At 41.3% G+C, this 15,422-nt stretch overlaps 1 protein-coding gene across 1 annotated transcript in view; it reads left to right on the forward strand.

Moving 5' to 3' along the window:
• Positions 1 to 15,422, forward strand: part of Hecw1 (HECT, C2 and WW domain containing E3 ubiquitin protein ligase 1) — a 390,788-nt gene that overhangs the window by 361,776 nt on the left and 13,590 nt on the right.

A 15,422-nucleotide genomic window follows, 5' to 3' on the forward strand; every position in this document is an offset into this window, starting at 1 on the left:
TTTAAGGAAGGATAATTATTTTTAATTAATCAAAGTTATGAGGATAAGGAAAGAAAAGTATCTTTGAGATGGGTTTTTTAAAATATACTAGAACTTAGCAATTATGAAGTGCTTTTCATCTTCAAAGAACTTATTAACATTAAATTACTCTTCTTTTTAATTCTCCTGTGAGGTAGGTAAACAAATATTAACATTATTATCTTCTATTGTAGATGGGAAGAGAGGGTTGGAGAGGCTGTGACATGCCTATGCAAACTTAAAATTGAAAGAACTCTTTTCAAAAGTTCATAGTGTAGAGGAAACAGAAATTCTGGTTTTTAGGCTGTTTCACCTTCGCTCTCTTATATATTTGCTGTTAGAAAAGAAAGTTACAGCAAAGTGTGCATGAACAACCATTAATGGAGGACAGAAGAGGCTTGTGTTCTACACAGAGATGAAGGTGCCATTTATAAGTCTCTAAATTTCCCTGGTGTATTAGGATTTAAAGTAAGGATGGGCTTCAAAAGAATTGGGGTTAATTAACTTGAGCAGATTCTTTATCTTCCTTCATCTTCCCAACATATAGGATAAGGATTAAAAATTATGTTTTGATTAGCCAACTAAAACATTGGTTTAATTACATCAAACAAAAGCATTGCTGTCTATTTTAAATTTTGGACAAAGGACAAAGAAAATGAAAGCCCTCTAATAATAATATCAAAACCCCCTAATAAATTACAATGTGTGATTACTATCATGGCTAAGAAATCCTTAGGCTTGATCCAAAATACAAAATTTACAGGTTGGAATTATTGTGTATGCCACACAAAGATGTACTTTCTATGAAGCATGTTCATTTTCTGGTTTTAATGCCAAATGGAATTAGCAGAATCAAATCTTCCTTTGAAAAGACTTTTTGTCTATTAAGTCAGATTTCCAAAGTTATGTGACAATATAAGGGTTGTGAGACTCCATTTCATGAAAATAAGTACATATTCAGAAAAGTAGGAGGGGTGGACTGTTTGATAGCAACAGAAGCTGAAATTACTAGAAGGATGGAGTCAATGTAAGTGACCTTGAATGGATTTTCTAGGTTGAGAACAGTAAAGCTGTCCAACAGAAGTTCCATCCGAATAAAGTTGAGGACAGAAGCAAGGGATCCAAATAATCTCAGATTTTGAGAAGGGAGGCAGCCAAGACTAAAAATCAGGACTATCATTGTGGAAAATAAGTAAGAATACATCCTAGACTTCTACAAAGAGGTGTGTTGTGTAGTCCAAGAGACAGATCCTCCACATAGGCTGAGAAAAGGTCAGATATCTTATAATTTTTAGGGGACAAAGGAACAGAAAAGGCAAACACAGGCTCCAAGGTTGACTCTTCCTGCTCCCCAAACTTGTAGAGACTTTTTCTTTATATTCAAATCTCAAAGAATATCAATTAATTCCATTATCTAAAGAAAAAAATTCAGTCAGTAGATGGATCATTAAAACATAAAGCTGAATAGATCACAGTCAAAAACTTCAGTATCGTGTGGATTTATTATTTGGTTTGGCATCTGCATTCCACATTTCCCCTCTGTCAATGCAATGAATTCAGAACCAATTACTTAAATAGCTTGAAGTATTTCTGGTATCCTGATTGTATCAGCCCTTACACCCCTGTTTAGCATGGGAACTTGATGTTGTCAGAGCCATATAATTGTGCCAGTCATGTGCCAATTACAGAATCCCATTTCATCTTAGACTTAGGTAGTATTTAAATCTAGTATTTTCCTGACACATGATGTCACTAGATTGTATGTTCCCTGGGACCTTGCTCTCCAGGAATCCCAGGAACTATCACCTTGTCTCTCATATGGTAGGCACATTATTTTATTTGTGGAAAGAAAAAAAAAGGAAAGGAGGGAGGCAATCTTAAAAGGCTAAAAGCTGTTTAGGTTACAGTCTGACTTGGCTTTAGTAAAACACTATGTGTTGGTTAATGAGTCACAGGTAGGAGAGAAACTCACTGTCTAAAGGGCCATAAAGGCATTGTTGGTTCTTTAAGGAACAGCAATGTTAACATACCTGCATTTTCTGAAAGTCATCAGGAAGAATTTTTCCTCACCTTTTTCAGCCTCTGTTGGTTCCAGAGCTCCCTGGTTTATATAAAATCACTCCAATCTCTGCCTCTGCCTTCATACATCTTTCTAATATGCTTCTATGTCTTCTCTCTGTCCCTTCTAAGGAAATTTGTTGTTGGATTGAGGGTCAACCTGAATAATCCAAGATAATTTCACCTTGAGATCTTTGACTTAATTATATCATAGACCCTTTGTCTAAGTATAATTATATTTGCAAGTTCCAAGGTTTAGAACCCAGGCATACATTTTTGGGGCAAACATTCAACTCACTACAGGTACCTATTCACATACCTTCCACCATAAAAACCTCCAAATTTAATAATATAGTATTACATTTCACTCCGGTCCTTTGGAATATCTATCTGAAGAATACACCACATTTTGACAGAGAAGTCACCATTCTCTCTAACAGCCTCCAAGAATCCTTTAGGAAGAAATCAGTAGTATCCTCCAAGATGAATAGAGAAACTGAGATGAAAACTTCAGTAGGCTGCCTAAATTTGCAAAGAAAATCCACATAGAATTTAACTTGAGAATTAATGGTTGATGCATAGACAGTAAAAGAGCTAGAAAGTTAAAAAGCTAAAAAGTTAAATGGAGAGCTGAGATTTTATTGGTCTGTCATTTAGAGACTTGATTGATTTTGTCAATAAGTTGTTCAGTTGTTTGACTTAAGTAATGAATATGCACATCATTTTTGTAGCATATAAATATAATCCCAGCTGTGAGCATGCATGATATTGTACAACAAAACATTAGGACTCTCCCAATAAAGAATGCTTGGAGTTTAATTTTAGTGTAATATCCATCAGGGATCAATGAAATAATCTCTGAGATTATATAAAAATTATTTTCTGGCCCAGGTACCTAAATACATCTGAACACAGCCAGAATCAAAACCAGAAGTGATATTCTCTCTACTTGTCAGAATGTTTATCTTCTTAGACCTACATTTCTCTGCCTCTTTCCACATTAACCTAAGCTAATTCATAATAATCTGTCAAATTGTGAATCACATATCCAGTATTAACCAAGCTATTCAGAATAATGGATAGCAAGAAAAATCACTGTCCACACTTTCAGGTGATATATTTTACCATAACCATTGTTTCATTTAACATTTTAGTCAAATAAATGCTAAGTCAGTTACTTGCAATCTATGTATTGTCAGAGTTTATGTTAAAGTATGAGTAATTTTTCTAGATGAGATTTCTGTAACAAAGAGTTGCCGTGCCATTTTGAAGAAAAACAGCCCTGTTCTCACTGCAGGGCAGATATTAATGGAGGGACTTGGCAGCATCAGAGCTAGACATTCATTTCAGTTGCTAATTAGCAACCAGAGGATAATATCCTGTCATTATCTTGTGTTGGCAGAGTCTCTTTCATGGCAGATGAAGAAAACTTCAAGTTTTCTCAGCTCATTTGCAAAACTGTTTCCACACACAGGGAAACTATAAAGACCAAATATAAACCAGGCCTGGCATTTGCAATAAGCAACTTTTGCAGGAGGGGATTCTTTAAACATCCCCCAAGCATTATCTGAATAAAGGAAGGTATTGAGAATAAGCTACCTAACCCCAGTAGCCTTGATCTACATTCCAGTCCAGCCACCTGCTCCCTCAAGTCCCACCTGACCTCATTATCACCCAGAACTGTGCCATCTCAGAAACTGAAAACTCCAAAATCCCGTCATTATTCCCTCTACAGCTGGTGTTCCCACCTCCTCCCCCAATGGCTGGCCAAATTCATTCACACCTCAGACTCAGCCAGTGTGGTGCCTCTCACTGCAGGTCTCCTGAGCTCCTTCTTTCCCTACACACACAACTCTCTGTGCTTGTAGACCATCCATGGGCAAGAAGCAACTATAGATTAGTATTGTAGTTCACTTTCCCACATGGTGTTGAATTCAACATTCAATGTTTCCTGTTCCCATGACGCTAAAGAGGAAGTAATCCTGAGAGATGGTACCATTCTAAACCATCTGGGCTCAGTAGGTTGTACTGCATTGCTTCCAAGTCCTCTTAGTGCTTCATTATCCACGTCATTGTTCTGAAAGCCCCTACCAACCAAAGTCTCCTCCACTTTGAAGAGATGACTTCAGGTCCCAATGTAACGGAAGCACTAAATCACCACCTCAATTTCCCATCCTCACTACAAATGCCTACCAAACCTTGGCATCCTGCCTGCTACTCAAGGTCTACCAACCAAAGTCTCCTCCACTTTGAAGAGATGACTTCAGGTCCCAATGTAACGGAAGCACTAAATCACCACCTCAATTTCCCATCCTCACTACAAATGCCTACCAAACCTTGGCATCCTGCCTGGGCTACTCAAGGCAGAGCTACCCACCTGTGCTATTCATTTCCTTCGTGCCCTTGCTCCAGTGTTAACCCTTTTCTCATCAATCTTCACAGTCTATACTCTCCCCCAACTTCTGGTTCCATTTCCTCATTTTCTCTTCTTCACCTGTCAAAACCAGATTTCAGTGATTTCCACCCAAATTACTCTTTCTATGAGCAGCAGAAACCACCTAGTTGACAAAGCTAGTGAACTAGTGTCACTCCATACCTTAAAGGACACTTTTCTCTAGTAGGTATGAACTCCTACTTGAAACTCTCCCATTTGGATTCTGAATGCCTCTGTCATCTAATTTTCTCTATGTGTCTATTATATGTGCATAAGCATACAATAAAACCTCAGTTGCTAATTAGCAACCAGAGGATAATATCCTGTGATTATCTTGTGTTGGCAGAGTCTCTTTCATGGCAGATGAAGAAAACTTCAAGTTTTCTCAGCTCATTTGCAAAACTGTTTCCACACACAGGGAAACTATAAAGACCAAATATAAACCAGGCCTGGCATTTGCAATAAGCAACTTTTGCAGGAGGGGATTCTTTAAACATCCCCCAAGCATTATCTGAATAAAGGAAGGTATTGAGAATAAGCTACCTAACCCCAGTAGCCTTGATCTACATTCCAGTCCAGCCACCTGCTCCCTCAAGTCCCACCTGACCTCATTATCACCCAGAACTGTGCCATCTCAGAAACTGAAAACTCCAAAATCCCGTCATTATTCCCTCTACAGCTGGTGTTCCCACCTCCTCCCCCAATGGCTGGCCAAATTCATTCACACCTCAGACTCAGCCAGTGTGGTGCCTCTCACTGCAGGTCTCCTGAGCTCCTTCTTTCCCTACACACACAACTCTCTGTGCTTGTAGACCATCCATGGGCAAGAAGCAACTATAGATTAGTATTGTAGTTCACTTTCCCACATGGTGTTGAATTCAACATTCAATGTTTCCTGTTCCCATGACGCTAAAGAGGAAGTAATCCTGAGAGATGGTACCATTCTAAACCATCTGGGCTCAGTAGGTTGTACTGCATTGCTTCCAAGTCCTCTTAGTGCTTCATTATCCACGTCATTGTTCTGAAAGCCCCTACCAACCAAAGTCTCCTCCACTTTGAAGAGATGACTTCAGGTCCCAATGTAACGGAAGCACTAAATCACCACCTCAATTTCCCATCCTCACTACAAATGCCTACCAAACCTTGGCATCCTGCCTGGCCTACTCAAGGCAGACCTACCCACCTGTGCTATTCATTTCCTTCATGCCCTTGCTCCAGTGTTTACCCTTTTCTCATCAATCTTCACAGTCTATACTCTCCCCCAACTTCTGGTTCCATTTCCTCATTTTCTCTTCTTCACCTGTCAAAACCAGATTTCAGTGATTTCCACCCAAATTACTCTCTCTATGAGCAGCAGAAACCACCTAGTTGACAAAGCTAGTGAACTAGCGTCACTCCTTACCTTAAAGGACACTTTTCTCTAGTAGGTATGAACTCCTGCTTGAAACTCTCCCATTTGGATTCTGAATGCCTCTGTCATCATCTAATTTTCTCTATGTGTCTATTATATGTGCATAAGCATACAATAAAACTATGCAATCATAGAAAATTTAAATTTATAATAAATATGTCCATGCAGAAACAAATGTTTGTATTATTTTGACCTTAGTCCTTCCATGCTCTTTTCTGCTTGGGTAGATAAATGAACAGATTCATAAAAAGACAGATATGATTTTATATAAAATATAGCAATATAATCAAATTTTACTGATTTATAAACTTTCCTCACTGTGAAGATATGACTGCTAATCTATATTTTCAGTCTTCAAACTCTTACACATATATCTACCAGCTACCTCTTCTACCTTGAGCGTCTTCCAAGTTAACATCTAATCTTGCTTACTGAGCCATTTTTTCCTGTCACCCTTCACCTTTTCTGTTACACCATGTCCTTCCAGTTTACCTCTAAAACATTTTTTTCTCACAACTCTTTCTAGTAATTTTTATTCCTAGAGCTCAGTCTTCACTGCTTCTTCTCCCATTTTCTCCAACCAGCTCCCTTCACCCCCCGTGGCAAGATCTCATCATCAACGTCACCAAGTCCACTGGGAAACTCTCAGACCTCATATTGATCTCAGCAAGTCTTAACACAGTCAGGTTCTGCTTCCTTCGTGAAACCTGCATTCTGCATCGCTTGGTACCTCTTCTTACTTCACTGGCTGTTCTCTCTGTTTACCTTATTCTTGCTCCTCATCTTCCAAATCCCTCAAGGTTGCATCAGTTCATGTGCAGCCATTCGTCCACCTCCATCTATACAAACTTCCTCGGTAATCTAGTCCAGCCATGTAGACTCTAGTGCCATCTATGCTCTTATGGCCCCCACAGTAACCTCTGTAACCTGCCCCTAATAATTCTCCACTTTCTCCTTTATCCCATTTCACTAAAGGGCTCTGCTGTCAGTCCATTTGCTCCAGCTCTAGACCACAGACTGTCCTTGGTGCCTCTTTTTCTCTCCTCTCCCATCAAATCCATCAGCAAATCCTCTTGACCCTTTCAGAAAAGTACGTCTTGAATCGGACCCCATCTTCTCCACTGCTACCCCTACTAAAAGCCACCATCACCTCCCATCTGGACGTAGGATCCTCCATACTGATGGCTGCTCCCGTACTTGCAGGCCTCACCTGTCTCCTTGGAGCATCCAGAGTGGTCATTTTAACACATCAGTCAGTTCATTCCATAGATCCTGTGTGAAGCTACCAGTGAATTCTCATCTCATTTAGGCTAATATCCAAAATCCTTCCTCAGTCCTGTCAAGCCCTTCATAATCTGTTCCCTGGATGTCCTCTCAATTTTTTTACCACCTTCTGCATTCTCTCTCGGGAGTCTAGCTCAACTGGCCTGAGACACACCATACATGCCTCTATCTCAAGGATGGTAATACTCATTCTCCAAGAGGCTCACTCTTTCTTTAATTCAGAGAACTTCATCCCCTCAGAAAGATCAATACTCCATGATGCATTTAGGACAAATGATTGTCCCCTCCAATCATTTCTCCAAAAAAAACTCACAGCCTGAAATTTTTTTCATCTTGGTACTTTTTACATACACAGTACAATTACATTCATCACTGGGATCTAGTACGTTTACATGACAGGTCTTGGGTCTCATTTTTCCCCATACCCCTGCCCTCCCTTCACCCCCTCCACCCTCCCCTACTTGCAAAGACTTTGTTTCCATTTTTTCCTTTTCTCATATTTTTTCTTGTCCCTTATTTCCTTTCCCCTACCCTTTCCACTTCCCCCTGCACATTTAGCCCTTTTCTTCCTATTTCACATTAGCAGCTATACAATTTGAAACTTTTAGTTTTTCACATAAGAGAAACTATTCAGTATTTACACACGTGTGTCTTATTTCATTTATATGCATCCATTTTCCTATGAATGACTCTAGTTTCTCATTCTTTGTGACTGAGTAGTACTCCATTTTATAGACAAACCACATCTTTATCCAGTACAGCCCAAATTTTTGAAGCAAGTTTAAAATGATAATTTGGTAAAGAAAGCATCCTTAGAGATTCAGGGAGTAATGGAATGATGGAAGATTGTTCAGAGGTGGGCAGAGAAGCACAAAGACTAGGGATTTATAATCTTCATCACCTCAGGGGACCTAGCCACCTTTCCTCGGGCCTTCAAGAAAAGCAAGTGGTGCTTGGGTGTCAGCTAGAAAGGAGCACAAGGTCACTTTTCACGTCTCCTTCCCACATTCTGCTCTATCCCAGAGGTTCTCAAAAGACAGCCTTTTCACCACCATATGGCGATATCAGGAGATGGTCTGGGTTGTCACAACTTAGGATTTGGTACTACTGACATCTAATAAGTGGAGGCCTGGAATGCTATTAAACATCATACAATGCACAGAACAGTAAATGTCAACAGTGCCAAGACTGAGGAATCTGCTTCCTTTTTTTGAGAGCCTTTTCAAAGGATCCCATAAAAGACCTTAAACCCTACAGGGCCTGATCTTTTCCTAGGGAAGCAGAGGCTGGAAAAGATCCAGAAAGTGTCAGGAATGGAAAACATGACTGCTACAAAGAAACTCTGCTAGAATTTAGCTAATATGAACCTTCTGACTGTCAGCTTGCAGGATATAGGCAGTGCAATCACCAGAGTTACGACTTGAGCATCCAGTCATAACTAGCCCTACTCATTGATCCATCAAAATGTTGCTGAGTCCCTAGAATTAGGCAGTACAGAGCTGGTTTTGATGAGTGTTGTGCTACAGAAGATGTCATGGTATTTAGAAGAGGCCTTCAAAGTCTAAAGAGCAGGCCTCAGTGTCCTGTCAGGTGCTCCCACATCTGCCTCAGTCCATCATCCCCTCACCATGGCAGCCTGAGTCAAGCACACCCTCAGCCAATGTCTGTCTTCATTACAGCACTCCACATATATGATATCTGTTCCCCTCTCCAGACTGGAAGGCCCCTAAGTGGGGCCAGCTATGGGTCCCCCATATCCAAAGCTGGGGCAGGGAGCCATCTCTCATGCTGATCTGTGATGCATGGAAAAATGCAGAAGCCAAGAGTCAAGCAGAGGGAAAAGTGGTGCCTTGATGCAGCAGGTCCTATTAAAGAGCCTAAGAAGGTCATCAAAAGCAGAAGACACTTTGAGACATTTACCTGAGTTCATTGCCAGCAAATCAGAATTCCAGAAACACTACAGTGAGCTCTTACAGATGACATAGTGCCTGAGCACTGCACTGAGGGTTTTACTCCATTTTTGCGCCACCTGCACATAAAAAGATTAACTATAAGCCTATAAAATATTTTTTCCACCTTCTAAAATGTCTTTCCAAGATACTATCATGTCTTTTATTTTCTTTACTTGACAGACCACCCAGCTGTCCCTTCCATAAATCCTGGCCTGTGTCAGGATTTCTCCTTCAAACTTACCAAGTGCATTTTTTTTGTTACTGGTGGTGTTTTGTGTTATTGTTTTGCCATTGAAGAGAGCCGCTGATTTTTTAAAAATCAGTTGAAAAACACGCTGTGAAATAGCTAGTCTAATTTCTGCTAAAGCATGTTCCCATGCAAAGTTTCATTAGAGGAACTGAGGGATTGAAGACACAGAGAGGAAAGAGATCGGCTGTTGGCATAAAAAATAATCTCATCTTTCCATAAATTAACCATTCACCTAAATTCTCCTCAGCAGTTTATTCTCTCTGCCCATCTTCCTAGATGGAGACATGCTATCTACATTGGAAACAGAGCAACTAACCTCACCAAACAGTGTCCAAATGGTGCACGATGTTTCAGACATTTTCAATTCATATAATTGTACTCCACTGGGATAAAAGCAGATGGCAATTTTTAATTCAACAAATATTTATTGAGTCCTTCCCTGTGCCAGGCACTGTGCCACATAAATGCTATTCGTAAGCAGAGCAGAGGATTATGGCTCTGCCCTCACAGGAAAATGCTAACTAGACAGTGGGTTTAGTCCACATTCTTACCCTTCAGTCTGAGTGTTTAGCTCAAAGGTTCTGCCTGTGGTATAAGAAACCAGATGTGCCCACCTGTAGGCTATATATTATAAACTCTCACAGACCCTGACCTCTGCTAGTCTCTAAGAGAGTTTTTTGGCATCTTGGCAATTACCCTGTACAGTTGGTACCATCAGGGCCCTGATTTTGCGACGAGTAAACTGAGATTCATGGGTGTTAAATATTTTATCAGAGTCACAGGTCAATACACTGAAACCAAGACACCCTGCATCAGACGTTGCAATGTTATCCTCCGTACCACACTGCCTTTCTTGGATTATTGGACAAACATCCCAAAGACTAGTTGAGACAGTGACTAGTAACACACTCACAGGAACAGACGAGTCTTTGTTGGGCCTTTGACCCACTTGGAATGGAGGCTGGGAATGTGTGAAACTTCATTACCCTTTGAACTCTCACTGAAATGTACAAAACCCAGAGGGAACTATAATAAGTCCCTGCCAGTAACAGTGGTTCCTTCCGGGTGTCCTGCCACCCTTGCCCTCCCCATCTTTATGAAAAGTCAGAGTGACTACAGTTGTTTCTTCAAGATGGATCAAGTCCCTCTTCAGACTGTTTGGCGAGATGCTGACTTGGAAGCCTGATGTGCGGCATCTGCCTGCTCCCAAAGTTGTCCACTGGCCAGCGATAACTGGCTACATGTGGACAGCACATGCTCGACCTGGCGCCAGCCCCACCCCAGGACCCATGGTCAGATGAATAAAGATAAAAAAGATCCTTCAGTGCCTATCAGAGAGGCAAGGGCTAAACCAAAGATAAAGCATTCATAAAGTGAAACCCGGGGCAGTGGACTTGAGGAAGATGAAAAGCTGTTATTTGCAGACATGGGAGGGTGCCCGTGCTGTACTGGGATGAGCATGCTGTGCTCTCACCAGCCCACACTCAGGGTCAGAGTCCATTCACCACCACACAGGTTGCTTCGCCTGCTAGATCTGAGTTATTTTTTGTTTGCTGTTTGCTATATTGCTTGTTTTGTTTTGGCTTTTTTAAAATTTACATTAAAAGATACCCAATTCTGTTATTTCTCTTTGGCTGGGGGAAAGGGTTGATGATACCAAAAGCAAAGCCTGGCAACCTACTAAAACCAAGGACATGAAAATATTTTATTTCAGAGTCCAGTGGATGTTTCCACAAACCATATATTAGTGGGTCAGATGGAGAAGTCTGCAAATTGTCCACACATAAGCCCAAGAGAGGAGGAAGAATAGCACCGTAAGCCAGAGTGGTTAGCAAAGCCTGAGGCAGAGATGTGAACAAGGGATGATAGCTGCCCCCTAAAACCACTGTGACCTTGCCGTGTTAGGGATTGAAGTACTGTGAGCAAACTCCAAAAGAGGCTCAGGAAACTCTCAGGGCCCAGACAGCTCCACCATCTAACAGAGCAGGTCAAGCCAGAGGAGCCATTCCCCGTGGCAAAATAAACACAAGTTCAGGTTGCTCGGAACAGCTCAGGCAACCTGGATGGGCAGCGGCACCACTAGAACAGGTGGCACATGCACCACACAGGCCATGGGCCGGGATGCAAAGGCCAAGATGGTAGGAGCTATATTCGAGCATGGCCTCAAAAACGCCGGGTCAGAAATCAGAAAGCAGAACCACACCCTAGGAGCAGGGCTGGCCTGTGATATCAGATGAGACTGGTTCTGGGGCCCCCAGAGAAGACGGAGGAACTGAGGCCTCTAGACCTGCCTGCACTCCCACAGGGAGACAGAGACCTCTGCCGCTTCTCTAGGGCCTTATTTTACTGAAGCCTTAGAACTCTATTTGTGCCATCTAACTTCCATCAAAATACAAATGTTTGGTTGAGCTGAAATCATTCCTTTAGCTCTCTTCTCACTATGCATGTGGACACACTCTCTGAGATCCAAAGCCTTAAAGAAAGGCATTTCCTTTGTCTCACACTTCGTATGCATTTGTAACCTCAGTTCAAAAACATAATCACTTTCCAGACAAGCAGTTGTTCAAGGTCAGGGAGATAAATACAGAAAAAGCACAATTACTAGAAGGTGTTTTCTCATTCATGGAAGTACACCCCAGCCATTCATGAATTGGTAAAGACTTTCCCTTCCAATCTTTTTAAACTATTGTTTTTCCACTTGAATTGTACAGTTGCTTCATTGTGCTTCATACAAACATATCCCAGATCATAGTTTATCATTCTGGAGTATATGTTACTGTGCATACTGGGCTGGCTCAGAGCCACTCCGTCTGTATTTATATGAAGCCATACCACATTATCATAGCTTGTTTGCACAGTTAGAAAAAGCTAATGTCTACTTATTGCCCACATCGGCCTGTAAACCCAGTGTAATTTTGCCTTCGGAAATGCCATCTGGTGGACTCTTCCATTCAAAGCAAATAAACAATTCTCTACTGGTGGTCTGCATGGCAGCCTTTCAGTGAGGAAAGTCCCCCTCTCCTGTACTCCCTTGGTCCTACCTCCTTGTTGAGAAAGAAGCAAGAATGACCCTAGCTGCCAAGTACTGAGCAAGACCCCAAACTGTGGTGTTCGCTCTGAAGTCACTCGTGATTGATCCAAGGTGGGCATCAAACCTGAAAGGAAACCATCAGTGAGTCAGTCTGGATATTCAAGCCTGGATCGGAGAGGGTCATGTTGGCCTTTCTGGGTTCTTGGAACCAAGAAATAAACTATGGGAAGCATTGGCAGTGAGAGACACAACAACAACAAAAAAAACAAAACAGGAGCCAAAGAAAAAAACTGAACGAGGAGGGTAAATAGAAATAACTTTTATTGCACGGCTATTGATCCAACATGTTATTGCTAAGATAGATGCTACCACTTGTAGCAAGGGCCAGTGAGATATTCTCAGTAACATGTCTTGGCTCAGTAGCTATGCAATAAAAGTTATTTCTAAAATCTATTTCCAATTTCCCATTTATAATTAACTACAGTGACTAGAACTGATAGAATACTATGCAAAGTGATGATAACCAGCATTCTGCTATTTTTTGCTGTTATAAAAAGACCTTCAACCCTTGACATCCAGAGATTTGTCCAGGGCCTCCCTCTCACAGATGCTCAAATCCCCTACTGAAAAATCCCATAGTAGTTACATATAACCTGTACTTATCCTCCCATATACTTTAAATCATTTCAATATAAATACTATGTAAGTAGTGATCGTCCTGTCTTCTTAAGAAACAGTGACAAGAAAAAGTATACATGTTTAATCTAGGTGTTTTTCCTTTCCTGGATATTTTCAATACACACTTGGTTAAATCCATGGATGCGAAGGACACAAGGGGCCAACTGTATAGTGATAAGAGATGCTGCTTAATATGCTAAGGAAGTATTCTTCTATTCTGATTTACTACAAAGATGTCTTTCTCTAGAAATTGGTAATGGGTTTTATCAAGTATCTTTTCACCTTTAACAACAAAAAAAAAAGCCACATGACTCTGTCTTTTGACCTTGTGATTAGTTTTAATAATAAAATTCTTAATATTTATCTTTTGTTTCCTAAAAATTAAACATACTTGCTCATTTTACATTTTTCTGAGGCTAAAGCATTAAGTTCAGTTCTGTTGTGTTTTATTTAGGATTTCGTATATTCAAGTGAGATCTCTTTATAGTAAGTCCCCTACTTCTGAACGGGTTTCATTCCAGGAGAATATTAGTGAGTCAGATTCATTCCTATGTCCAACGAAGTGAGTCTTATATACTTTTGACACAAATTATACAGTGTAAAGCATTAAAAAAAATCAAACACACAAAAACTCAGTTAAGTCCCCGACTGTACTATACTACAGTACACTACCACAGTGTACAGTAAGCACACAGCATCACAACTGTGACAGTGTCTAGCAGACACGTGAGAGCTACTTGTGTGATATATTTGCATCTGTGAATGTTCATAGTGGGGGATCCATTCATATCTGTGAAAGTTTGTGCCTGGAATATTAGTAAGAGGGGATTTAATGTAATTTTCTTTCTTGCTAACTTTCCCCAGACTATGGCTGCTTCAGTGTCCTGAACTGATTGCAAACATTCATGTTGCATGGTCATTTTGACTTTGGGGAAGAGCCAGAGGTTGCACGGTGCCAGATCAGTGAAGAAGGCGGATGAGGACTGTCAATTACTTTCCTCATCCCTGGGACACAGTACTTGACACCAACCAAGTAAAGGAGGAAAGGTTTATTTTAGCTCACAGTTTACAGAGGTTTCAGTCAATAGTCTGGTGGTTCCAAGGCAGGGTGGCATGGCAGAGGTAGAGGGCAGAAAACACCTCACAGCATGTCAGACAGAAGCAGAGAGAAGGGAGAATCTGGGGAGAGAGAAAAACCCTTCCAGGCCATGCCTCCAGTGACCCAGCTCCTTCAACCACACCCCACCTTCCAAAAGCAAGTCAGCTATAGGCCACCATAATCCAGTAACCTTCCAATGGCCCCAGCTATGAGCACATGATTTTTCAGAGGGACAAGTAGATATCACCAGTACCAAGGACACATTGTAATGCTTTTACAAGCCTGCCTTTCCATTGGATGGCACCGGACAACAGCATTTGTTGTTGTTTTGTTGGTGGTGAGTCAGGGTCTTGCTGTGTGTAGATGGTCGGTCTTGAACTCACTGTGTAACCCAGTCTTGTCTCAAACTCACTGCAGTCCTTCTGCCTCAGCCTCCTAAGCACTGCGATTACAGGCGGGCACCACCACACCCGGCTATTTGTATTTTTTCTTATGCCTCATGAAGACAGTCAGGAGAGACGACCTCCAGAACTGCTTTAGAAAGTGGCAATAACATGGGATAAGAAGAGAGGGGAGTATTGTGAGGGGGGTTTTGGCACTGTGTCTTTCACTTTAATTTTTTTAAATGTAAACATTCACCATATATATATATATTTTTTTTATTATACCTTGTATAGAATAGAGAATCTTGAAAAAGAGCTTCATGGAAGGCAATAAGACATGAGTTAATTGGAAATTCCAACTGGGCTGATGTGAGAAAAGTCACAACTAAATCTGTGATTAGATGAAAAGCTGTTTGGGTAGGAGACCAGGGGACCCAGTTATGGAGCTAGGTACAGAGGTGGGCTAGGCTCTCATGGAAGGAAGCTGTAGACTGCTATACCAGGCAGATTGGAAGCTGGTTTAGGAGCACGCCGTACCGTGATCAATCTCCAGGTAGCCTCAGCATCCCATCAGCAGAAATTCCAGGAAGCAGTTACCCCAACAAGCATTTAAACCAGTAAGGGCCCTCGCCTCTGGAGGTGGCCAACTGTGCGTGACCAGTTCTTCCCAGCAGGGGCCTTATTCTTTCTTTGAATATGGCAGACAGTACAATCCTCGATGCTCAGTTAGCATACCTCCTATCCCATCTCCATTGCATATAACTCTTCCCACTGTGGGAACACAGCTACCAGACATAATTCACACTTAAATCCACCACCTTGCA

Source organism: Fukomys damarensis, unplaced genomic scaffold (genome assembly GCF_012274545.1).
Source record: "Fukomys damarensis isolate Sample0158 unplaced genomic scaffold, DMR_v1.0_HiC HiC_scaffold_17, whole genome shotgun sequence".
Classification (NCBI taxonomy): Eukaryota; Metazoa; Chordata; class Mammalia; order Rodentia; family Bathyergidae; genus Fukomys; species Fukomys damarensis.